The 26680-nt window shown below is 39.5% G+C and overlaps 1 protein-coding gene across 1 annotated transcript in view; it reads right to left on the reverse strand.

Annotated features, from left to right (window-relative positions):
- SEMA3C (semaphorin 3C) overlaps window positions 1-26680 on the reverse strand; it is a 347210-nt gene that overhangs the window by 312755 nt on the left and 7775 nt on the right. The window contains exon 3 of the mRNA XM_033192842.1: window positions 18504-18578. The gene's annotated coding sequence lies outside the window, so the exon portion shown is untranslated. The remainder of the gene's footprint in view (window positions 1-18503; window positions 18579-26680) is intronic.

Raw genomic sequence — 26680 nt, forward strand, 5'->3', positions numbered from 1 at the left:
AGTAGCTGGGACTACAGGCACCTGCCACCTTGCCCGGCTAGTTTTTTGTATTTTTTAGTAGAGACGGGGTTTCACCGTGTTAGCCAGCATGGTCTCGACCTCCTGACCTCGTGATCCGCCCGCCTCGGCCTCCCAAAGTGCTGGGATTACAGGCTTGAGTCACCACGCCCGGCTTTTATGGCTTATTTTCAACATTTCTGATAACTTTTGAATTCAGCACCTTCATTTCCGGGTTTGTGATGGTAATTTTTTATTGCTGTCTTTCCAACTTCTGTGGCTTTGCTTTTCTCTCTGTCTTATTTGCCAGTAATTGGCTTCTGTTAATGCCTAAATATGGGTATTACCCAAGGTTGTTCTCTATCTTTTAAAATTTTCTTTTGACAAAACTATCTGTTATCAAGTCTTCAACTGTTGGATTAGTGTGATGGTTTTACAGATTTTTTTGGTTGTTGTTCTCAGAGGGAATAGAACTAGCGAGCCTCCATCAGGGGCTGAGATATATTTATCTAAGACACAGGGTAGAAGGAAATTGTTTTGAACAGAACTATAGCAGCTTTGTTTTTATTTTTATGTATTTATTTTAAAAGTCTTTCAATGCAATAGAGTGATAGTCTCTTATATTGTCCCAAAGATCTGCTAAACTCACTTCATAATTAGTAAAATATTTGCATATATGATGTCAGCATTTATAAAGAAGAAACCATTGGGTCGTGCACCTTCAATGACAATATTGAAAAAAAAAAAAGGGAATGATACACTTTGTAGGAAGAAGGGGCAATCCTCAAATCACATTTACCTAAAAGATAAACCCTGCCTGCTGCAAGGCACCAAGTTGCCTGGGTCATTGTTATATAACCTCAGAAAGCTGTATTTCTTGAAGAAAACTGGGGAAGAGTTTAGAGAACATATACCACAGAGTTACTCGATACTTCAGTGTGGTTTGGTAAAGTTAAAGCCTTTTCATAGGACTTTTTCTTTTCTATCAAAAGCATGAGAGCTATTTGACATCTTATTCAAGACAAGAACATCTTTGTTAGCCATAATTTTGTGGCTAAACCCTCAGAATCTGGGGGCCTCATTCTAAAACTGAGAAATTATGTCAAATGGTGTGTTACTTATACATATGTTGCTGTTAATATTTTTTAAGTTCTTTTGGTGTAAGAATAATTCAGGATTTACCTAATTCTCTTGTAGGATAATAGGAAAGCTTACACAGTATCTGACTGCCTCATGTTATCTCCACATTCTCTGTGTCATAAACCTAGAGTCCATTTGTTCCATTGCCAGTCATGAATGAAGACAACTATTAACATTAGTTGTAAGCCTATATAATTTTTCATGTGGAATCTTGACAACTGAACTTCCTAAGATGATTACTAACGTAAGTACAGGCCCTAAAGGCACACTACAAAAGAATATAGGCAAATCGTTATTGCATCAACACTGTAGTTAAGTGTTTTATTACATTGATTACAGTATGAGTTCCATTCACATAAGTATTTACTACTCTATACTAGTTTGATGTCCATAAATGTTTTAGTAAATTACTTAATTGATATGTTAATGTTGAGTGCAAATATCTGTCTTAGTTGCATTTTTTCAGTCTTACTTAAGTTTTTGTGTGGAATATTGAAAGTCATATAGTTTGTTAACCATGGCTAGGTAATCTTGCTTGAATATACAGTTTCCCTCAATGGTTTTTCTCTTGTGGAATTGCTAGGTGAATATGCACCCAAGTTAAATATGACAGTGCTTTCTAGAATTAAAAAGTAAACACCTTAGCTGTAAAATGTCATTTTCTTCCAAAAATAAAATATCCTGATAATAATTTATTTATTGTAGATGCTTGAGTAATCTTGAAACATTAGATTGTAGATATAGATGTTTTATTACTGATTACATCCTGCTCTTAGAATTTCTAGAACTCTAACCCTTCAGATTATCTGGTAAGTAATTACATCTTTTAAAGCATCTTTTAAAAAATCATTTGGTTCTTTCCCTGGTTGTAAATAAAGAAGGAAATTATTTTTAACTTTCATTTCAGGTTCAAGGCGTATATGTGCAGGTTTGCTCGCGGGTGAAGGACATGTCACCGAGGTTTTGTGTAAAAATGATCCCATCAAACAGGTAGTGAGTATAGTACCTAATATGTAGTTTTTCAAAATTCACTCCCCTCTAGCAGTCCCCAGTGTTTATTGTTCTCATCTTTTGTTGTTGTTGTTGAGACAGCGATCTCCCTCTGTTTCCCAGGCTGGAGTGCAATGGCACAATCACAGCTCACTGCAGCCTTAATCTCCCAGGCTCAAGCAATCCTCTCACCTTAGCCTCCTGAGTAGCTGTGACCACAGATGTGTGCCAACACACCAACTATTTTAATTTTAATTTTTTTTTTTGAGACGGAGTCTCACCCACTACCACACCGTCTAATTTTTGTATATTTAGTAGAGATGGGGTTTCACCATGTTGGCAAAGCTGGTCTCGAACTCCTGACCTCAGGTGATCCACCTGCCTCGGCCTCCCAAAGTGCTGGGATTACAGAAGTGAGCCACTGCGCCCGGCCTAAATGTTTTTATAGAGACAAGATTTCCCTAGGTTGCGCAGGCCAGCGGTCTCAAACTCTGGAGATCAAATGATCCTCCCGTCCTGGCCTCCCAAAGTGCTAGAATTGCAGGCAAGAACCTGGCCCTATTGTTCTCTTTCCTTCCTTCCTTCCTCCCGTCCGTCCGTCCGTCCTTCCTTCCTTCCTTCCTTCCTTCCTTCCTTCTTCTCCTCCTCTTCCTCTCTCTCTCTCTCTCTCTCTCTTTATTTGATGGAGTCTCGCTCTGTCACCCAGGCTGGAGTTCAGTGGGACAATCTCAGCTCACTGCAACTTCCGCCTCCTGAGTTGAAGCAATTCTCCTGCCTCAGCCTCTTGAGTAGCTGAGACTACAGGCGCCTGCCACCATGCCAGCTAATTTTTTGTATTTTTAGTAGAGATGGGGTTTCACAGTGTTAGCCTGGATGGTCTCTCGATCTCCTGACCTCATGATCTGCCCACCTTGGCCTCCCAAAGTGCTGGGATTACAGGTGTCAGCCACCTACCGTGCCCGGCCTTCATCTTTATTTCTTAAAATGGGAGATGTATGTAGAAATAACCTGTTCTAATCCTTTTTCTGTTGACTGCCCTCAGAAAAATAACATCAAGGATAGGAATACCAGTCTAAGACTGATGTACCATGGCATAGGCCTGTGGTCCTAAAATTTGATAAATAATGCTTATATGGGGATGGAAATGCCTCTTGCTTAAAGGCAGGTATGATATGCCTGAGTTTTAGGGAAGGGTATAGTCAGCAGGTGGCTAAATATGCTTGCCAGGGAGTTCGCTATGTTAGCCCCAAGTTCTCCAACAATAAGACTTACCACTTTAGATGGCATTGCTTTTGAGCTTAGCTTTAAAATATGAAAAGAATCCATGGTTATGGGGACGCTATTGGCAGATTTAAAAGGTAAAAGGCTGGATAGAACATAGAACGTGCAAGATTTGGACAGTATTTCAGGTAAGCTGAATATATATGTAGGCATGTAGTGGATATACACATGGAAAAACTAATGCGGCAATAGATCATACAGACTTTCAATGTCAGGCCTATGGGTTCTGCTATTTGGCAGGCACTTCACTGGTAGGAAAGCAGACCAATAACTTTCACATTTTTTAAGAAAGGGGGATACAATAATAAATTTGTTTAAGATTAACCAAGCAGAATCAACTCAAGAAGTTAAGATTAACTCAAGAAGAATCAGCAGCAAATACGTTATGGGCAGGGAGACCAGTTTTAAGAACTTTTCTTTTTTTGTTGTTGTTAAAGGATTATAATAACAATATTATTACGGATAATATTGGGATGAATGGGAAAGGCTAAAGAATAATACATTGGCAAGCAAACAAAAATATATCATAAGAACACAGAAAACAGGTTGAATATGGCAGAAATGAAGAGGTTTTGAACCAGAATAAATGGGACAATAATCCTGAATAGAGACAGACAAGTCTGGGGAAGTCTCTATTCAGAGGTGGAGGGTAGGGATCATGGGTTTGTTTTCAGGCATGATGAATTAGGGCCAAAGGATAACAACAGGATGGGAATGTTCAGGCATATTTGGAATTTCATGGGGGAGGTGATGACATGAGATAGAGATTTGAGAATCATCCACAAAGTAAATCAAAGAAAAAAAAAACAATTCAATGAGAACTTTTTTGTCTTATTGTGAATGTTGTGCTGAGGGGTTCTATTTCCTACCATGAGAGTTCTGAACTTCTTTTTTGTATAAGTGCCCTTCTGTATAATTCAGTGCAACGATTATCATGTTGATGTCATGCTGTAGCATGAGAGCTGTTCGCAGGAATAGGGCACCATGGAATTGTTTTCATCTGCTAATTGTTTAGTATTTTGGTAACCGCTTTATCAGTTCAAGGTTTCTTTAACTTCCAGTGCCATGCCAGTGCTGTTACCATAACAAGCTGAGGAATGCAGAACACTCCTCCAGATTCCGTTTTGGCAGAAAAAATCTTTCACGGGGTTTTAAGCTTGAACTCAATTCAGTTTGTGATCTCTTAGAACATCACATTTGACTAGATTCCTTCATTAGCCTTTTAATAACCAACAATGTGAAAGCTAACCTGTTACTATGCAGAGTAGTGGGGGTAGAATCCTATAGCATTAATACAATTTCTAGGAAGTATTTTACAAAGACAAGGACCAGGAATGCAGAGCAACTAACTGAGGCTGTTGTGAGAATCTTATTTTAAAAATTCAATAGCAAAGGTAGGTAACAGCTAATAGAAAAATAAGTGAAAATTGAAATGAGAGGCCATCTTTAGTCTTGCCACTTTGGCAAACAACTAGATAAAATCCTCTTCTACATTGTTATAGGGATTGAAAACTGGTTATATTTTTATAGGGAAAATTCTATGTGAAAAAATGACTATAACTTTTATTTCAATGTCCTACTTCTGGGAGCCTGAGGCAACAAAGATGAAAACATTAGTGGATATTATTTTGTTAAAGAATGGAAAAATCTTAGCCTTATAGGAGGGGATACACATATTTTGAAACAGTCATATAATTAAATAATATACAGTTATTAAAATTAATAATATAAATGTGTTATAGAAAGAGGTTCATGAGGTATTTATTAAATGAAAAAGCTAATTACAGAATATTTTTGATCATATATATATGTAATTTTCAACATTCAACAAAAAATATTTTAAAAATTAGCCAGGCATGGTGATTTGCACATGTATCCCCAGTGACTCAGGAGTCCCAGTGACTCAGGAGACTGAGGTGTGGAGATCACCTGAGCCCAGGGAGATTGAGGCTGCAGTGAACTGTGAGTGTACCACTGTACTCCAGCCTAGGCAACAGAGTAAGACTCTATCTCAAAAAAATTTAAGAAAATGTAACAAAAAAAATGCATGCTTTCACTTTAACTAAAATAAATATGCTAGAGTAGCCACATACTCTGGCCCCATACCCATCAGACCAAAGGAAATGTCTGTCCTATAGGATAGGCCTTCTACCTTCCCTGGAGTCCTGGCCTTTGTGTGGTACCTCAGGAAAAACAGATGGCAGTCATTGGAGAGGAAGTCTAGAATTATGCCTGCATTGGAAAGGGTGGAGAGCAAGTTACAGAACAAAGCAAAGGAGAATAGATCTAAAAAAGAAAAAAATCGAGTTCAGGAATGGTAGCTCACACTAGTAATCCCAGCACTTTGGGAGACTGAGGCAGGCATATCACTTGAGATCAGGAGTTCGACACCAGCCTGGTCAACATGGTGAAACCCTGTCTTTACTAAAAATACAAAAATTAGCCAAGCGTGGTGGCGCATGCCTCTAATCTCAGCTACTTGGGAAGCTGAGGCACAAGAATTGCTTGAACTCAGGAGACGGAGGCTGTAGTGAGCCAGGATCACGTCACTGCACTCTAGCTTAGGCGACAGAGTGATACCCTATCTTGAAATAAAAAAAATCAGGATATAGAGCTGATAAAAAGATCCATACGATGAATGTTGGGGATTTAAGAAGTTGAGAGATTGAAAATTATGAGCGACTGTGATACAGGTTAAGACACTGAGATAGAAAAGGAAGTTTTTAAAACTTGTACTATGAATATACTCTACCATCAGTGTATTCTAGAGAAATACTGGTGAATAATTGGATCTTGATCAAGTTTAATTTTGTAGGACATTATTTTTTTTAAATGCAACCAGCTGTCCAGATTAACCCAAAATTTACCACTTTCACGTAAGTTAGGCCATTTTTACGGATTTAATAAAACATGATTTTAAAGAAACTACTGATATTTCTTCTTTTTTTCCAAAACAATGGTAAAATTAGGGGTGGTTTCATTCTTCTAATGAGAATTGATAAACAATTTCTTTTCATGCCATTACTTTATATGCATACACACACACAGACACACAGTTTATTTCTTTATAGCCACCAAATAGGCACCAGTATTTCTAGATTTTAAAAGTAGAAGAGGCCGGGCACAGTGGTTTACGCCTGTAATCCCAGCACTTTGGGAGGCCGAGGCAGGCGGATCACAAGGTCAGGAGATCGAGACCACGGTGAAACCCCGTCTCTACTAAAAATACAAAAAATTAGCCGGGCACAATTGCGGGCGCCTGTAGTCCCAGCTACTTGGGAGGCGGAGGCAGGAGAATGGCGGACACCCGGGAGGCGGAGCTTGCAGTGAGCCGAGATCGTGCCACTGCCCTCCAGCCAGGGGGACAGAGCGAGACTCCGTCTCAAAAAAAAAAAAAAAAAGTAGAAGAAAGGGTTTTTTGATGGTAACAACTAACCCAGCACAAGTCTTGGACACCCAACAGACCCTCACAAGGTACATGTCTGTATAACTTGATGGTCCCTTTATTTCATTCTTTCATTGGATCATGAGAGTTTGAAATAAGGGCTCTGAAGCCACGCTGACTGGGGTTTAAAACCACTTTATGTGAGCTAAACATGTTACTTCTAAGCTTCAGTGTTCTTAAAAACAGAGAACAAAGGAAAAAAGCAATAGGTCTAAGGGTTACATACTAGCTATCTTCTCCTTTTAATATACTTTATATCTAGTGACTTTCATGTACATCTCTTTGGCCAGAATGACCACATATACTCGCTCCAAGTTGCAAAGGTGTCTGAGAAACCTAGCATTTTAAGCTGGGATCATGGCCACTCAAAACAAAATAACAGTTTGTTTAAGTAGAGAAGTAGGAGAGAACAGATATTTACAAATACTTAAGCAATTACATGGGGATAATAATATTCACATGGGGATAACATCAATCCCACAAATATTGTCATAAAGACAAAGTGATCTTATAGACACACACTGCACACCATACACGATAGAGAACATAATACTTCGTTATGCGTATTGTATTAGTCCGCTTTCAAGCTGCTAATAAAGACATAGCTAAGACTGGGTAATTTATAAAGGAAGAGGTTTAACTGACTCACAGTTCAGCATGGCTGGGGAGGCCTTAGGAAACTTACTATCAAGGTGGAAGGGGAAGTAAACATGTCCTTCTTCACATGGCAGCAGCAAGGAGAAGTGCAAGAGAACTTGCCTTTACAAAACTATGAGATCCTGTGAGACTTATTCACCTACCATGAGAACAGTATGGGAAAAACTGCCCCCGTGATTCAGTTATCTCCACCTGGCCTCATCTTTGACATGTGGGGATTATTACAATTCAAGATGAGATTTGGGTGGGGACACAGCCAAACCATATCAAGTATATAAAAATCTTTTTCAATTATCCTGGTTTGAACAACATACCTAAAACTGGAGTGACTTATAAAATACTTCCTTAGGCATTTTTCTTCTTCCCAAGATGGAGTCTTGCTCTGTCGCCCAGGCTGGAGTGCAATGGCACCATCTCGGTTCATTGCAACCTCTGCCTCCCAGGGTCAAGCAATTCTCCTCCCTCAGTCTCCTGAGTAGCAGGGATTACAGGCACACGCCACCACGCCCGGCTAATTTTGTTTTGTTCTGTTTTTTGAGATGGAGTCTTGCTCTGTCTCTACAGGCTGGAGTGCAGCAGCGCCATCTCAGCTCACTGCAAGCTCTGCCTCTTGGGTTCACTTCATTCTCCTGCCTCAGCCTCCCGAGTAGCTGGGACTACAGGTGCCTGCCACCATGCCTGGCTAATTTTTTGTATTTTTAGTAGAGATGGGGTTTCACAGTGTTAGCCAGGATGGTCTCGATCTCCTGACCTCGTGATCCGCCCACCTAGACTGCCCAAAGTGCTGGGATTACAGGCATAGTCACCATGCCTGGCCAAATTTTGTATTTTAAGCAGAGGTGGGATTTCACCATATTGGCCCGGCTGGTCTCAAACTTCTGACCTCGTGATCTGCCTGCCTCGGCCTCTCAAAGTCCTGGGATTACAGGCATGAGCCACCATGCCCCGCCAGCTTAGGCATTTTTATGGAACACATATATTATGTTAGCAATTATATTTTAAAAATTCCAACCAGTTCACAGAAGTTTTTGTAATGACAAGAGAAAAACTGTCCTATAATTTTATATGTATACTAATTATGGATTTCTTTCATGTTAAGGTGTTTAATATCAATAAGAAATGTGATAGTTTATTGATTTCAAATATACTTTTAAGTTTCACATTAAGTACAGGATGGTGTGGAATGGCAATGAAAATATCATGCATGAAACCTTTAAAAGAGCTTAAATAGAATAATTAAGTTACATTTGATACCATTTGAAGAAGCAGAGTTTAGCTCTGGGAAGTATTCCAGCCTACTGTGCCAGCTTTACACTTTAATGGAATTCATTTTACAATATTTGTACACTCAGAGAAGTCTTTTATTTCAGTGAGCTTCTCAACCTTTACTCTGGTACCCTGGCCTGCTGCAAGTGGGTTGCAGGTATTTAAACAAGTAGGCCCTGCAACCTTTAGTTACGCCACAGTTTCTGAACATGAAATGGCCTGTCCCTTTACCTTAGCACCCAATAAAATAATTCAAGGTGTATTATAGCTTTGTATGTTGTTATGTCTCATCTCCCTAATTTGCTGCATGCCTCAAGAGCAAGAACTGAGTTTTTTTTTTTTTTTTTTGAGACGGAGTCTCGCTCTGTCTCCCAGGCTGGAGTGCAGTGGTACAATCTCTGCTCACTGCAACCTCTGCCTCCCAGATTCAAGCAATTCTCTGCCCCAGCCTCCCGAGTAGCTAGGATTACAGGCACTCGCCAGCATGCCTGGGGAATTTTTTTGTATTTTTAGTAGAGACAGGGTTTCACCATCTTGGCCAGACTGGTCTTGAACTCCTGACCTTGTGATCCGCCCACTTCGGCCTCCCGAGGTTCTGGGATTATAGGTGTGAGCCACTGCGCCTGGCGAACTGAGTCTTAAGAGCCTATATGGTTGCAGAGAACTGGTGCTGAGGGCTTTTGACTGATGACATAAAACATGTTGTCTTTTTCTGGCATTTATGTACTAATAAATGTTATTTATGCTATTTTGTCAAAAAAGAAAGTTATTCAAGTCTCTCTTGTTCTCTTGATTTCTGCACTATGTTGCCTCTTGATTAAATTATATAGAATTATGTGAGGCATTTATATGTTCAACCTATACTCATTAAATATCATAGTGAATGTCTTCTTTTTCATACTCTCTCTTTTATATTGGTTAGGGATTAAATTTTATCTTCTGAAGTGAGATCAGGACTAATCAGCCCCACCCTAGTGCTTATAGAACTCCCAGAGCTTGGAAGGACCTTAGAAATCAGGCATCTCAGCCGGGTGCGGTGGCTCACGCCTGTAATCCCAGCACTTTGGGAGGCTGAGGTGGGCAGATCACGAGGTCAGGAGATTGAGACCATCCTGGGTAACACTGTGAAATCCTGTCTCTACTAAAAATACAAAAATTAGCCGGGCGTGGTGGCGGGCGCCTATAGTCCCAGCTACTCTCAAGGCTGGGGCAGAGAACTGCTTGAACCCAGGAGGTGGACCTTGCAGTAAGCAGAGATTGTTCCACTGCACTCCAGCCTGTGGAGACACAGCGAGACTCTGTCAAAAAAAAAAAAAAAAAAGAATTCAGGCACCCCAGCACTCGCTATTTACAACTGAGGAATCTGAAGCCAGGAAGGTCTGAGTTTTCAGTTCAAGAAACATTTGTTGAACGTACGTCATATGCTTAGCACCAGGCTAAGTCCTGGGGACCAACAGGCAAATGAGAAATAATCATGTAAGGATTAAATGTGATATTGTACATTATGAATGAAACACAGCATCTGGCATGCCGTACTAATTCACACAATAATATGTAGACATTTTACATTTAATATTGTGGCTCCCAATTTTCCTAGATTGGAAACAAAAAGTAAAAAACCTAAGGATTGATTGAAAGATGAGGATTCCTTAAGGATTTCACCCTCAGTCTAAGATGACACACTAATATTTTGACTATTCTCTGATTACACAGCAAGTAATGAAAACAGAAACTTAACTGTGGTGGCTCGACTCCTGTTTAGAGGTTTTTTGTTTATTTAAATCTCCAGTTACAACTATTAGAGTTATACTATGGTTTACAGACTTTACTGATAGGTATGAATATTACTATGCTAGGAAGTAGAGAGAACAAGAGCAATGGAACAATGGAAGAAAAGGAAGACGAGCTCTATAGTATACCTACTATATTTACGAAAACATACTAGATTAAGAAAATATATACTTCCTAGGAATTCTAGAGGCAAGAAAGAGAATCTTATGCCAGACACTTCTACGGTCTTCTGGCACTGGGGAATGTAGAAAAATTTTCAGAGGGTAGGCAAGCAAAGTTGGGCCATGCATGGGCCTGTTTGCCTGTTTTCCTTGACCATATTGTCTCTAATATGGTTTGATTTGGTTGTATGCATCTCAGGTCAAAACTATTTTTAATTCATATTGATAATATATATTCAATTGTTAAGTAAATTCAATGTTAAGTAAATACTATATTAGAGGTGATTTTAGGATCTGGCTTTTTTTTTTTTTCTATCCCCACTTTTCTTCCTGGATGTTACCCACAGCTCGCTAGTGGCCCACTGAAAGGGTTGCTTATTTAACTGTCTTTCACATCTGTCTACTCGCTCCATATTCCTTTTTGTCATTCACAGCACCATTAGTTATGTTCCTTTAAACCATATCCAAAACACATCATCCCTCTACCACTGAACAACAATCGTAGGTTTTTTGTAGTACGTAGGTAAAAATCCAAATTTCCTCAGTAAGTATAAAATACACCATTTTCTTGAATAAATCTCAAAATCTCCCAGCTCCTGGCCCTCTATTAAGGAGCTAGAAATTCGGGTGGGCGTGGGGCTCACGCCTGTAATCCCAGCACTTTGGGAGGCGGAGGCGGGCGGATCACTGGGTCAGGAGACCGAGACCATCCTGGCTAACATGGTGAAACCCTGTCTCTACTAAGAATACAAAAAATTAGCCAGGCGTGGCACGTACGCCTATAGTCCCAGCTGCTCGGGAGGGTGGCGTGAACCTGGGAGGTGGAGCTTGCAGTGAGCGGAGATCGCGCCAGTGCACTCCAGCCTGGGCGACAGAGCGAGATTCAGTCTCAAAAAAGAAAAAAAAAAAAAAAAAGACGCTAGAAATTCGGGTTGGGCATGGTGGCTCATGCCTGTAATCACATCACTTTGGGAGGCCGAGGCAGGCAGATCACGAGGTCAGGAGATCGGGACCATCCTGCCCAACATGGTGAAACCCCATCTCTACTAAAAATACAAAAATTAGCTTGGCGTGGAGGCATGTGCCTGTAATCCCAGCTACTCGGGAGGCTGAGGCAGGAGAATCGCTTGAACCAGGGAGTCGGAAGTTGCAGTGACCTGAGATCATACCACAGCACTCCAGCCTGGTGACAGAGTGAGACTCCGTCTAAAGAAAAAAAAAAGCTAGAAATTCTACTGATATACCTTAAATAACTATGTTTTAGTTTTAGTCAGCTCAGCCTTCCATAACAAAATATCAGTGACTGGGTAGCATACTCAACAGATACTTATTTTTTCATAGAACTGCTGGTAGCTGGAATTTCAAGATCAGGCTGATTGCATGGTCTGGTTGTGGTGAGGGCCTCACAAGGCTGAGAGAGTAAGAACAAGCTTTCTGGTGTCTCCTTTCATAAGGGCACAAATCCCATCACTAGGGCCCCACGTTTACAACCTCATCTACCTTCCAGAGGCTCTCTTCCTGCCTGTCTCTCTCTCTCTCCACCATGTGAAGACGTATTTGTTTCGCCTTTGCCCAGGATTGTTAAGTTTCCTGAGGCTTCCCCAGTCATGCCTCCTGTACAACCTGTGGAACTATGAGTCAGTTAAATCTCTTTTCTTCATAAATTACTCAGTCTCAGGTATTTCTTTATAACAGTGTGATAATGGTCTAATACAGAAAATTGGTACCAGAGAAGTAGGGCATTGTTATAAATATGCCTGAAAATCTGGAAGCAGCTTTGGAACTGAGTAATGGGCAGAAGTTGGAACAGAAGTTGGAACAGTTTGGAGGCCTCAGAAGATGACAGGAAAATGAGGGAAAGTTGGGAACTACCTAGAAACTTGTTGAATGGTTTTGTCCAAGATGCTGATAGTGGTATGGACAATGAAGTCCAGGCTGAGGAGGTATCAGATAAAGATGAGGAACTTATTGGAAACTGGAGTAAAGTTCACCCTTGCTATGCTTTGGCAAAGAGACTGGCGGCATTGTCACCCTACTCTAGGGATCTGTGGAACGTTGAACTTGAGCGAAATGATTCTTTTTTTTTTTTTTTTTGAGACAGAGTCTCACTCTGTTGCTGAGGTTGGAGTGCAATGGTGCTATCTTGGCTCACTGCAACCTCCGCCACCAAGGTTCAAGCAATTCCTCTTCCTCAGCCTCCTGAGTAACTGGGATAACAGACGCCCACCACCATGCCCGGCTAATTTTTGCATTTTTAGTAGAGACAGGGTTTCACCACGTTGGCCAGGCGAGTCTTGAACTCCTGACCTCAGGTGATCCGCCTACAAGAGGGGCAGGGCTGCCTTGGTGACATTACATCATGGAAGTAGCATGGAGACGTAAAAGTATGGATCTAGGTAAGCTGGTTCTAAGACAGCTTCTCTGGCAGGCTGGTATGTCTGCCAAGAAACTCTTTCTAGTTTTACATATTAAGGAAATAATTTGGCCCACCATAGGAAAGAATGAGTGAGAGGTGGAGATAGGGGCAGACACTATCCACTACTAAAACTTTCCCAGCTAATGAGCTGAGACAGAATGTGAAAAATGAGAGTTGTTTTTATTTTGTTTTGCTGTTTTGTTCTTGGGTTTGTTTTTCTCTCTAGAATGTACAAGCAATACACTCAGGTGGAGAACAAAAACCTTATATATATATATATATATATAACATGTTACATATATATTACATATAGCTCAGAATACTTTTTACTATTTATATGGGATAATTACAAATTATTTCATAAGAATCAAGGAACTAAGGATCAATACTTAAAAGACTATGCATTGAGCAAACAAGACCAAGATCTATTAACAATGAAAAGAGGCCAGGTATGGTGGCTCACACCTGTAATCCCAGCACTTTAGGAGGCCAACACGGGTGGATTACCTGAGGTCAGGAGTTTGAGACTACCTTGGCCAACATGGTGAAACGCTGTCTCTACTAAAACTACAAAAAAAAAAAAAAAAAAATTCAGGCATGATGGCAGGCACCTGTAATTCCAGCTACTCAGGAGGCTGAGGCAGGAGAATTACTTGAACCCGGGAGGCAGAGTTTCCAGTGAACCATGATCGCACCATTGCACATCGCACATTGGCAACAAGAGCAAAACTCCATCTCCAAAAAAAGAAAAGAAAAAGAAAGAAAGAAAAGAGAAAATAATCACAGCTGATTTAAAATTTTCTTTTAGAGAAGGAATTTGGAATTTTATGGTGTTTAAGAAAAATACATTGGTAAACCATCTAGAGTGAAAAGAGATTCTAATAACAGTTTGGGCTAAGACAAAAAAGGACTTTACTCTGCTTAGAAATGGAATAGGAATAGACTGATGGCATCATAAAGGATAAGAGAGAGAATGGGAGAAAGAACATTAATCACAAAAAGAATGTATAGAAGTTGGAGAGACTTCTTTCTCATCAGTTCCAGATTCTAAGCCAATTGAGAAATAGATACAGGAGTGAGGTAATAATCTACATATTAACTTAGTGGTAAAACTGGATTGGAGAATGTAACTTGAATGTGGGGTTAAATGGGACCTGCTGCTGCTTCATTCCTGTGGTGGACTGAGCACAAACAAACCTGGGGGCAAAGTGTTGGGATGCATATAAGCAGAGGTAGTCTTGGATTTCCCAAGCTTTTACTGTTGTTAATAAAGAATGAGTCATCGGCCGGGCGCGGTGGCTCAAGCCTGTAATCCCAGCACTTTGGGAGGCCGAGACGGGCGGATCACGAGGTCAGGAGATCGAGACCATCCTGGCTAACATGGTGAAACCCCGTCTCTACTAAAAATACAAAAAACTAGCCGGGCGAGGTGGCGGGCGCCTGTAGTCCCAGCTACTCGGGAGGCTGAGGCAGGAGAATGGCGTGAACCCGGGAGGCGGAGCTTGCAGTGAGCCGAGGTTGCGCCACTGCACTCCAGTCTGGGCGACAGAGCGAGACTCCGCCTCAAAAAAAAAAAAAAAAAAAAAAAAAAAAGAATGAGTCATCAAAAAGTCTCAGGTACCTACCTGGCTGCTATGTATATGGTGATTGTCTGGACGGAGGAAGGAGGGGAACAAAAGAACAAAGGGACTAAGATGGCGCAATTCCGGGTTCTTCATCACCAACTTTCCCGCGCCTGGGAGGAGACATAGGCCGACTGCGCAGGCGCCACCTGACGTCCGACCAGAGAAACCGAAACCTACTTGGCCCCGCCTACCGCCCGGCCCCCGACCCGCCTATGTCCTGCCCACTGCCCTCCCATCCTCAGGCCCAAGACATAAAAGCCGCTCCCAGCAGGCACGGGGCTCCAGCTTCCTCGGCCCCTCCTCATACGCGGGACCTAGGAACTGTGCCTGGGAATGCCGGAGCGACTTCCTCGGCCTCCGCCGCCGGAGACCGGTGAACTTCGCCCCTTCTTCACATTGGCTAGCTAATAAAGTTTCCTTTTTTATCTTGCCTACTTGCCTTTTTCTCTGGCATCTGCTCTGGTGGTCGTATTAAAGCAAATCAGTGATTAATAGGGAAACAGCAACAGAGAGGCATATGCAATGGACAACTGTCTGAGAAGGAAACGTGACTTTTGCCAAATATTCAAGTAGTCTTGGGGATGACGGTGGTAACAGTTCTACTTAGTAATGGAAACCCTGCAGCAAAAATGGTTATCTCAGGCCAAACTTCATGAGACAATAAGCAGCCACCAGGATTCTTTGTGTACATCATCAAGCCTCTGGGAGTGAAACCAACCCAATAGTCCCATAGATAGTTTTGAGAAACATAGAAATTGATCCTTTTAGTCTTAAAGCTTTGCACTTTTATTTGTTTTATCTGAGTTCCTTCCTCAGGAAAGGATCCCTCTGGCCTTTCAAAAAGTATCAAAGAACTGAAATTCACCAGATAACATCCAGACAAGGAGATGCCAGACCCTTCATACATCATGATTGCTTCCTTGCCCCTCCCTAGTTCCTGTTTTCATATACATTGTTTCCTTTCTTCCCTGCTATATAAACTGCTAGTTTTACTCAGTCAGGGAGATTAATTTGAGGCTGAGCTCATGTCTCCTGGGCTGCAGCACCTGAGTAAAGCCTTCTTCCTTGCCAATATTTGCTTTCTCAGATATCAGCTTTTTGTGCAGCAAGTAGCAAGACCTAGACAGACCCCTAGTCTTTCAGTAACAGGAGAGAACATGATTTTTTTTTTTTTTTTTTTTTTTGAGACGGAGTCTCGCTCTGTCGCACAGGCTGGAGGGCAGTGGCACAATCTTGGCTCACGGCAAGCTCTGCCTCCTGGGTTCCATGCTATTCTCCTGCCTCAGCCTCCCAAGTAGCTGGGACTACAGGCGCCCGCCACCACGCCCGACTAATTTTTTGTATTTTTAGTAGAGATGGGGTTTCACTGTGATAGCCAGGATGGTCTTGATCTCCTGACCTTGTGATCCACCCACCCTGGACTCCCAAAGTGCTGGGATTACAGGTGTGAGCCACCAGAGAATATGATTTTTAAAAATACCAAGGCTGTATTTTTCATCATTAAGCAGAAGTATCCCAACTAAAGCACATACGTAACTGCCGCAGAAAGTAGAGGAAATGTGAAGTCAATTGTAGTGCACACTCTGGCTGAAGCTAATGTTGGTAGCATGTGTCCAATTTTAAAGCAAAAGGAAAGAAGTGTTTCAGTATAGCTCCCTCAGTACCATGTGTGTAACTGTCTCTAGCAACCAATATTAGAAGTCTGGACTGTATTACCAGTATAGAAAACTAATAATATAATACCTAGTCAAGTCACCAAGTAGTTTGCAGCTTTTAGAGCACTAGACAAAATCTTGGCCAGGCAGTCACTCTAGTCACTCTTTTATGAGGTACAATGTCACAGCAATGGTGACATGGTTTCCTCACATGACTTCAGAACTACAGATAGTAGAATTACATGCACTTTGGGAGGCTGAAGTGGCGGATCACCTGAGGTCAGGAGTTCAAGACCAGTCTGGCCAACATGGTAAAATGCCATCTCTATTAAAAATCAGGCCACGTGTGGTGGCTCATGCCTGTAATCCCAGCACTTTGGGAGGCCGAGACGGGCGGATCATGAGGTCAGGAGATCGAGACCATCCTGGCTAACAGGGTGAAACCCCGTCTCTACTAAAAATACAAAAAACTAGCCGGGCGAGGTGGCGGGCGCCTGTAGTCCCAGCTACTCCGGAGGCTGAGGCAGGAGAATGGCGTAAAACCCGGGAGGCGGAGCTTGCAGTGAGCTGAGATCCGGCCACTGCACTCCAGCCCGGGCGAAAGAGCAAGACTCCGTCTCAAAAAAAAAAAAAAAAAATCAGGCCACGCGTGGTGGCTCATGCCTGTAATCCCAGCACTTTGGGAGGCCAAGGCCGGCAGATCACGAGGTCAGGAGATCGAGACCATCCTGGCTAACATGGTAAGACCCCATCTCTACTAAAGAAATACAAAAAAATTAGCCAGGCATGGTGGCAGGAGCCTGTAGTCCCAGCTACTCATGAGGCTGAGGCAGGAGAATGGCATGAACCTGGGAGGTGGAGCTTGCAGTGAGCCAAGATCATGCCACTGCACTCCAGCCTGGGCAATAGAGCGAGACTCCATCTCAAAAAAAAAAAAAAAAAAAAAAGAGCATGACATGAGGATACTTGGAAGGGGGATGATGTGATGAGGTCATCCAGTTATGTAAGGCAAACTAGCAAAGTTTGGTAATAGTATTATTATGACCTCAATTTGTACCTACAATCTTGTTTGGCTGGGTTATCAGGTTACATTTAATTTTCTTTCTTTTCTTCCTTTTTATCCTTCTGATACCCTTCCCCTTTATTTGGTGGCTGTAGAGTTGTGATATTTTAAGATCATGCTCTGTGCAACTCTTGGTAGAGAAAATGGCAATGGTGTCAGAGTGCCCAAGACTGATAGAAGCCCTGGGAGATAAGCAGCAGTCTTAGCGGCAGTGCTGTCTATGTTGCGACAGCAGGAGCAGCAGTGGTTCATTCATCCTCAGTGTTGTGTCACTGCAACATATGCAGATCAAAGTAAGTGTTCTTAACAATCAGTTCCCTGAGGGATGGGAATGACTATGTTTCTTTCACATGGGGAATTATATATTTATAGAAATAATAAGATAGGACCTACTCAGTTTTTGGTGGGGTGTGCTTATGTGCTAGGTTCTAATGCCAATCTACAGGTCTTCCAAACTCAGGTGATTACTACCAGCTAGAGTGAAGAAGAAAGTTGTTCTGATTTATATTTCCATTGTTCAATAGACAACCCTCAAAAAGCCAAAGGAAGGAAGGAAATCCCTTGTTCTCTATGTGCTGATATGAACTGTCATACAATCTAGTCAGACTATGATAAATGTTATCAAAAAATTAAACCCATTTATAAAGGTTGACTACACTTATTTAAATTGGAGAAGACATTATTTTATTTAAAAAAGAAATGCCTTTCTAACCCCAAGTAAAATATAATCATCCAAAGTTTCCATGAAAAATGTTCCAATGACAAAGCATTCCATAACTTTTGGAAGACTCTCAGGTGAGCATGTAACTGCTCTGTGCAGTCACCATTATTGATTTTGTCATATTTGCTTTACTTAGAAATAGAATTCCTCTCTCCTATTAAAATAATCATATAAAAGAAAATGTAAAAGGGAAAACATAGGCCTACATAGAAATAAATATTGCATATAGTTCAAGAGCACAGACATATTGCGGATGATTTATAATACCAAGGACTAGAAAACAGAATTAACGTACCTCTTCTTGAATTGACACAAAGTCACGAAAAAAGTGTTTTCACAGTTGTCAGGATCTTCTTGACAAGAAGCCCAGCTGAATAAAGCAAAAGAAAAAATGGCTTGTAATATGAGTTAACATCAAAAGTTTTATGGAATTATAAACTTGTGTCGATATCTTGACCAAGAAAAATTGTAGAAAATAAAATGAAATAGAATGTTACACTGTTCCTTTTTGGGGACTTGAATAAAGTATTTTTTTAAGCTTACATAAAAGTTTAACCACAAAATTCACAATTAATGAGAGGTCAGCTTGCCCTGAGGGACTAATCTAAAACAAGAATTTTAAACATGTGATGAAAATGTTCTCTCTCATCAAAGAGGCTGTTTTAACAGGAAAGTTTTATTTGTAAGTAAAGGTGTGACATTTTAAAATGGTATTCATACATAACAGAGGATGGTGAAGTATAAGCATGGGATCATCAGGACAAGAATAAAACAGAAAGCAAGAGATATTAAAGCAGAACTTTGTAATATCTTAACTAAGCATTTAAAGATTCTAGTTGAATTGGCAAAGCTCTTTCTATAGTGGGCAGAAGCTTCCCCAAACTTTTATGACTCAATTTTAGTCTTGGTAATTTGACTTCCACACAATTGGCAAGGTTACAGAGTGAGAAAGAATATTTCTTAGCTATAGCAGATAGAGATAGAATTTAAAAACTATATGTATACATACTAAAGCAAGATTCTGATGTTCAACTTCCCTTTAATGTGATCCAAGGAGAGAATGCTCTGATAATTTGGATTTCAATTACTCTGGCTCCTGTCATAGTTGTTTCTAATCATAAATTTACTCTCATATTTGTATGAGTTTTCTGATGACCTCTTTACTTTTGGACACTGAAAGCTGGTCTTTGAAGGAACACAGCCAGACCATAGAGTTAAAGTTTTACTTGGGGAGGCCCAGCCAAACTTCAGCAGGCTTTTCTGTGAACACCAGCACTGGCCTTCATCTGCTTGTTTGCTACATATTTCTTAACTTATATGTATTATTTATGGTCACTATAGGTTGTGCAACCTTAAATTTCCATAACAACATTGTCATATTGAAGTATTAAATTGAAGATTCCAATTTTTTTTCCAAGGGTAATATTTGTTGAAAGGACACTTTCAAATAGAACCTGTATATGTTGCTTTCTTCCTCTATTCCTCTATTCAGCAAATATATGTTGAATACCTATTGTGTTATAGAAATACGGCTCAACAATGGTGATACAATAGTGACCAAGTTAGAAAGAGACCAATATCTGAGTTCATGCCTCGTAGTTGACACAGATTATTAAAAACACAGTCTGCGGGATGCTGTGTGATTACGGAGTTTAGTAGGTCAGTGAAATTCTAGTAGAGGAAGTGATATGTCAAAGCTAAGAACAAAAGGATGAGTAGAAGTTATCTAGGAAGGAACACAGGTGGAGTGACCATTTATTAAATGTAACACATTCCCTAATATACTATATGTCAAACTTAGCCCCTGAGGACACAGGACCATACCAGATCTCTGTTCTCCCGGGGATGGGGGCAGGGGCTTACTCTTTACATAGGCAGCTTATATACTTATGGGGAAGCTGATGGATGTTTCCTCTCTTACCCAGTATGAATGCATTTGTTCTAAAAGCAATTTCATCTCTTTACAAACAATCAGCTGAGTGATTCAGTTCAAAGCAATGAAGTCAGGAATGGTAATGTAACACAATTCTAGCCAATGAAATACGAGGGGACACTTACTCAAACCTCTAAGGGAAAAGCTGCTTCACTCTTAAGAGAAAGCCACAGGAAAGAAAATGGCTTCTTTGTTCCTGTGTTTGTGATGCCTAGAGCAGCCATATCCCTGAGTGACTGAGAGGATCTCAGAGAAATAAGGCTATGATTGAGCCATGTCAATTTCCCCTGGATAGTTGCTATATAGCCTCTGGATAGTTGCTATATAGCCTCTGGATAGTTGCTATATAAGCCAGTGATCACAACTGTATAAATCAGTGCCACTGTGGATTTCTGTTACTCATTGAAATCATTGTGAATGAAATCAGGGGAAGTGTTTAATGTGTTAGAAAAAGAGTCAGTGAAAGAACACAGGACAGGGTAGGTTCCACTTTAGACTACCTAGTCAAGAACCTTCATTCTGAAGAGATGATATTTAAGCTGAGACAATAAGCCATCCAAGATAAACCCTGGGAACAGACTCTTCCAGGAAGCGGAAAGAACAATTCAACGAAAGTCACAAGATTCAGTTGAAAAAAACTGAAAGTGTACAACTAGATTTGAGCCACGTCCTGATGATAAAAAGCTTGTGAGTCTTGTGGAGAGATTTAAGATTCATTTTAAGAGCCATTAAAACATTTGAAGTTTGTGGATGACAAAGTATTTTCTTTTTTGTTCTCTGTAATAATAAATCTGATGTTTTCAATTACTGTTAAAATGTTTTATGTAGTTTACAGAAACCATATTTCATTTTACAGTGGTAAGAAAATTAAAATGGAATTAACATCATTCTTTCTAATGGCATGCAAATTTGTCTTATTTCGAAAGTATTTGATGACAGGAATTTCTTATAGAACAAAATGACATTGAGTAAAATGAGTTAATAAGTAAAAATCCAAGAGAGTACAATTTTAATGAAAAATAAAATCTAGACAATTTGTCTTATTTTTAAGTAATACAGTAATCAAAGTAAAATTATAGGCTATTGCTGGCAAAGGGCGTTTTTGCTCTAAAACCATTTATTTTCCAAGATACTGTTGTACTAAGAATAGGGTAATTAAGTAAGAAGGCATGGCTGAAAGAATTAGAAACATTTAAAATAGCTTACTGGAACCATTTAAAATACCTTTCCTAAATTTTCACATTGCTACTCTTAAGAAACTATACGTCATAAATATTTTTTCATTATGCATATATGTACTAAAATATATGTACTAAAATATTCATTATGCATATATGTACTAAAAACCTACTAATTTCCATAAACATTTACCAAATTCCTCTATGTGCAATGCAATATGCTAGGGACTTCAAAGTGTGCACACACACACGTACACACACACACACACACACGTCAGACTTAAAAATAATATAAAGTAGAATGAGACATCATTTTGAAAGAGAAATAAAAAAGGATTTCCGAGATCACTTTTGATAGTGAATAAGAAAAGGCATTATGAAGAGGCATTTAGAAGTCTTCAAACATAAGCCAGGTACTTACAGGTCAGGCAGAAGTATTCTAAGTAATTTTAACTTAAATATTGGATTTTGGTGGCATAGTGTCATGATTATAGGATCACTTATGTCTAATTTCCTGTCTACTAATCTTAGAGAACAAGTCATATTTGGCCTTACCATAGGGAGCTATAATTGTCCATGTAGCCACTGATGCACTATGTACATGAAGGTTAAATATCAGAAATATATTTCCGATGCCAAGAAATTCACAACATGATGAAACTCCGTAGAGGAAAAACAGGGTCTTTGATGATTTTAATGCCCTCATCTTCTTAGGGTAACTCTCACAAGAATAAAGACGATAGAGACCATAAGTAGCCAGAGAAGCTGTGAGGAGTATAGTAAAAGAATTACAGTTGTAATTCCGCCACGATGCCTGTATGATCTTGTCTCTTTGCCACCATTAATTTTAATTTTATCATTTGTAAAATAGAAGTTATATAATACAACAAAGTTTAAGATACAAATGAGAAAATGTGTGAAAGTATTTTTTTTTTTTTTTAGTAGATAGGGTCTTGCTATATTGCCCAGACTGGCCTTTAACTCTTATGTTCAATCACTCCTTTCACCTCACCCTCCTGAGTAAGCTGGAGCTACAGGTGCATGACACTAGACCTGGTTTCATTGTACTTTTTAAGCTCTAGAATTGTCCTGTTCAATATGGTAGTCACTAGTCATGTGTGGTTATTTAAATTATTTAAAATTAAATAAGATGTAAAACTACGTTCCTTAGTCATAGTAGCTAGATGTCAAGTAATTAGTAGCCATATGTGGCTAGTAGCTACCATACTGAAATGCATGAACATAGAATATTTATGTTATCACAGAAAGTTATATGGGACAGCACTGCTCTAGAGTACAGTACAAATATTAATTGCTCTTTCTACCTATTTTCATGGTCATGGAATAAGACGTTATGGTCAATAAATGAACATTTTTAGGTAGAAAATATCCACATGCCTGTAATCCCAGCACTCTGGGAAGCTGAGGTGGGAAGATTGCTTTAGCCTAGGAGTTTGAGACCAGCCTGGGCAACATAGTGAGACCCGGCCTCTATAAAAAACAAAAGTTAGCTGAGCATAATGGCATTCACCTGTAGTCCCAACTACTTGGGAGGCTGAGGCCAGAGCATCACTTGACCCCAAAAGTTTGAGACTGCAATGAGCCAGGATTGTGCCACTGTACTCAGGCCTGGGTGACAGAGTGAGATCCCATCTCTAAAAATAAATGAATAAAGAAATAAATATTAAAAAATAAAAAACAGCCTGGGCACGGTAGCTCACGTCTGTAATCCCAGCACTTTGGGAGGCTGAGGTGGGCGGATCACAAGGTCAGGAGATCAAGACCATCCTGGCTAACATGGTGAAACGTCATCTCTACTAAAAATACAAACAAATTAGCCAGTCATGGTGGCGGGTGCCTGTAGTCCCAGCTACTCAGGAGGCTGAGGCAGAAGAATGGCATGAACCGGGGAGGTGGAGCTTACAGTGAGCCAAAATCACACCACTACACTCCAACCTGGGCAACAGAGCGAGACTCCATCTCAAAATAAAAAAAAATAAATAAATAAATAACAGAAAACATCTAGAAGCCAGGAAAGTGGTGCAAAATCTATCTTTATAAGAAAATATCTTACCAATAAATTGCTGTCCATACACTCCTATGTGTTAATTTTCTCAGGTACTTCAATTGTTTTGGGGGGGATTCCATGAAGAAATAATCACATTTATAGACTAAGAAAACTGCAATGGGTACTACAAATCATTCTGTAGTCACAAGGTAAAGGTAGAAATCATATCAAGTTTCAAAACATGCTTCAAACACTGATGCGTATTAAAAAAGAAACCAATGCCATAACATTCACAACACAAAAGTGTACAGATCTTATGCCTACAGCTGGATGAAGTTTTGCTTCTATGCACACCCACCACAACATCCACTTCCCACGAGGCTCCCTTGTAATCCTCCCACTCAATACAATTCCTTCCCACAAATATAACCACTAGTCTGACTTCAGTATTTGTGACTTGTTCTTGAGTTTAGATTAATGACATTATATGTAGATATTATTTTGTTTGGCTTATTTTACTCAGTATGATGTTGGTAAGATGAGGCTATGTTCTTGTAAGCTACAATAACTAATTATTTTCCAAAATTGAGATCGATTTTGATACTAAGCTCTCTTGTTAGGTGGAAACAAGGTCATCAGTCAGAGAAGAAAGTACAGTTGCCTAACTGATTTTGATGCTTAGAAAAAAAAGTTTATAGTCACAGTTGTAATGTGTATTGGCTATACGTATGGTTAAAAACTTGCTTGAAGAAATAGATTTATTTTTCTGCTGTTTGTGTCCCCCTTAAAGTGTAGGAGGTTCCCAAACATCATTGTTCTTAGCCTTTAAAACTGCACTGAAAGCTTATTCTTTAAGGAGGCCATCATCTTTTCAGAATATGATGCATAATTGCAACTTCAAGCAGTCTATGGATTTCTAGCTCCCTAAAACTGAGAATTTCTCTCTATAGAAATAGCCCTTGAAGGCAGTGAACGTGAAAGGTCTTCAGCAAGCCTAAGGTTTTCAGATCTTCTTGTCGTTTGCATAAAAGCAGTTGTGAATATTTTTAAAAATTCCCTTAAAGACTAAATAATAATCATATAGTTTCCTTTTGAACATAAAAATATCTAAACATTAGATCGGAACAGGTCTGAAGTTTTATTCCTTGGTAGAACAGTACACACAAATAGTTACCATTTGTTAATATGTGCCAAGTATTCTGATACTCTACATAATCTTAAAATCCTTCCTACCCCCTGTTGCACACAAGTGAGATTTTAAGATAAGAATTATTTTTCCATTTTTGAACGGAGAAACAAAGTTCAGGGAGCTTAAGTGATCTCCCAAATGGGGTCACCCCTAGAGCCTGGCTTCCAATTCTATTTGACACAAAGCCACGATGGCAGATGTCTATTGTTTTCCTATGTGTTTTCCTGCAAGGGTATGGAAACTGTAGGTTTTAAAAAATATTATAGATTCTGTGCACTTTAACATCTGGGTTTATATACATTACCTAATCTTCTGATATCAGAATCAATTTTTTTTTTAAAAGAGAATTTATCTAATTGCAAAAGCTAAAGTCTAATGCTGGCAAATAGGAATGATTTTAAAATCGTGTTACCAAAACAGATCGAGTATAGAAAGTTGAGAATTTTGTAGATCCCAAGTAATGTTTGCACATTTTTCTAATTTGTAGACTATTTGTTTATCTTGTTATAAAATGTGAAAAAGTATCCTTTAAAGTTATGTGCTAGTGCAGAGTTTCCAAGTTTCTTTTTTATTGTGCTAGAAAAAATGTTTTCCCTTATTGTGGAACAAAGAAATAGTAAAGCCATGGAAATTAGGACTTTCATTTCATTCACTTAATTTTTTTGCATATTGGATGGTAAAATTTAAGTTTAACACATGTAGTTATTACCCCTACCATAATAGTTAGACACAGCCTAATCCAAAGGTGGGAGGACTGGGTTAAAGTAGGTCGGAAAAGTCAGGGTAATTAATGTAGAACATACAAAATCAAATGTTGCCAATAAGTTGACACAATTCAGGCCTCTATTTCGGGAAGGAAAATTCTTTAAACATGTTTTTAAAGATAAAGGCATGAAAAAATCTCTTTTGTCATGTCAGTTTCTCAGGGAGTTTAACAGCTATTAGATACATCATGTTATAGTTAGTAACTACAAATTTATGAGGTAAAAACTAAGCTATTGTCTTAGACATTTTAGGATTCACTTTGTAAGAAACCTTGAGAATAAGAATATAGGAGAAATTTTATTTCATTCTTTAATATAGTATCTTTTTCTCCATTTCTAAACTTTTAGCTATTGTCTGAGGTTTAGAGTAGATTTTTTAACCTTGGTTCTTTCAGACAAATGAAGTCTCTGGAAATAACTAAGTAGAACTGTTTTATAAATGTGCTGTTGGATATGGGCAGTGACGTATGTAAAAAAATGTGCTGTTGGATGTGGGTAGGGAACTATGTGACCAGGAACTTGTTAACCAAGCCTATCTTCCCTGCAAAATACCCTTCATTAATCTCAGAGGATACTAAATCAGTGAATCTGACATGGAAATATGTTTTACTAACTTAAACAATTGCCATGATATTTACATAGTAACTGAATTTTTAGGAAAATTCAGCAAATCATTAATGAAAAGGGGGGTTCTCTCTTTTAACGCTTCAAGGGGAGAAAAAAGGGCATAGTAATGTAGTGAGCCAAAGAACCTTAAAAGAAATCAGCTTCAGATAAGTGCCCTGACAAACGGCTTTATTTCCATCAGAGATCTTGTTGAGTTGCCTTGTTTGACTGTGGAAAAGATTTTTATTTCTGAGATTTAGGAGGGCATATTTCCACAAAAGACAGTTCTTGTGCTTCATTGATCTCTCAGAAGGAGTGTGTTTCAGCTTACGAGGCCAGAGTGTATTTTCTGTTGGATCAGACTCTCAAGCAGACATTTATGGGGGAATTCTTCCATTCTACTCTCAGCTGCTAGGCCAGTTGGTTAGATTTTGCTGCCAGTGAGTCAAAGGTCATAAGTCTAATACTTGAACAGATCACTTTGCTTTACACAGAGAAAGCTCTGTAACAAAGACATAGATTACAGCCTTATCCCTGCCAGCGCCAGCTGGGTTCCAAGTGTGAGGCTATTCCCATAAGAGGGACCAGATTCTTCAAAGACCTGATGGGTCCCCCAACAAACAGTGTAAATTCTTTTGCTCAAATTATTTTTTCCAAAATGTAAAGAAACCAATCACACACAAAAAAAGAAATTCAATCTTTAGGGTTTTCTGAGAAAATTATGATTAATGCAAATCAACTTTAAAAAATGACATCTAAAATTTTAACTGGAATGTATATTTTTTCAAGTTTTT

This window comes from Trachypithecus francoisi, unplaced genomic scaffold (assembly GCF_009764315.1).
Source record: "Trachypithecus francoisi isolate TF-2019V2 unplaced genomic scaffold, Tfra_2.0 Lachesis_group4, whole genome shotgun sequence".
NCBI classification, from domain to species: Eukaryota; Metazoa; Chordata; class Mammalia; order Primates; family Cercopithecidae; genus Trachypithecus; species Trachypithecus francoisi.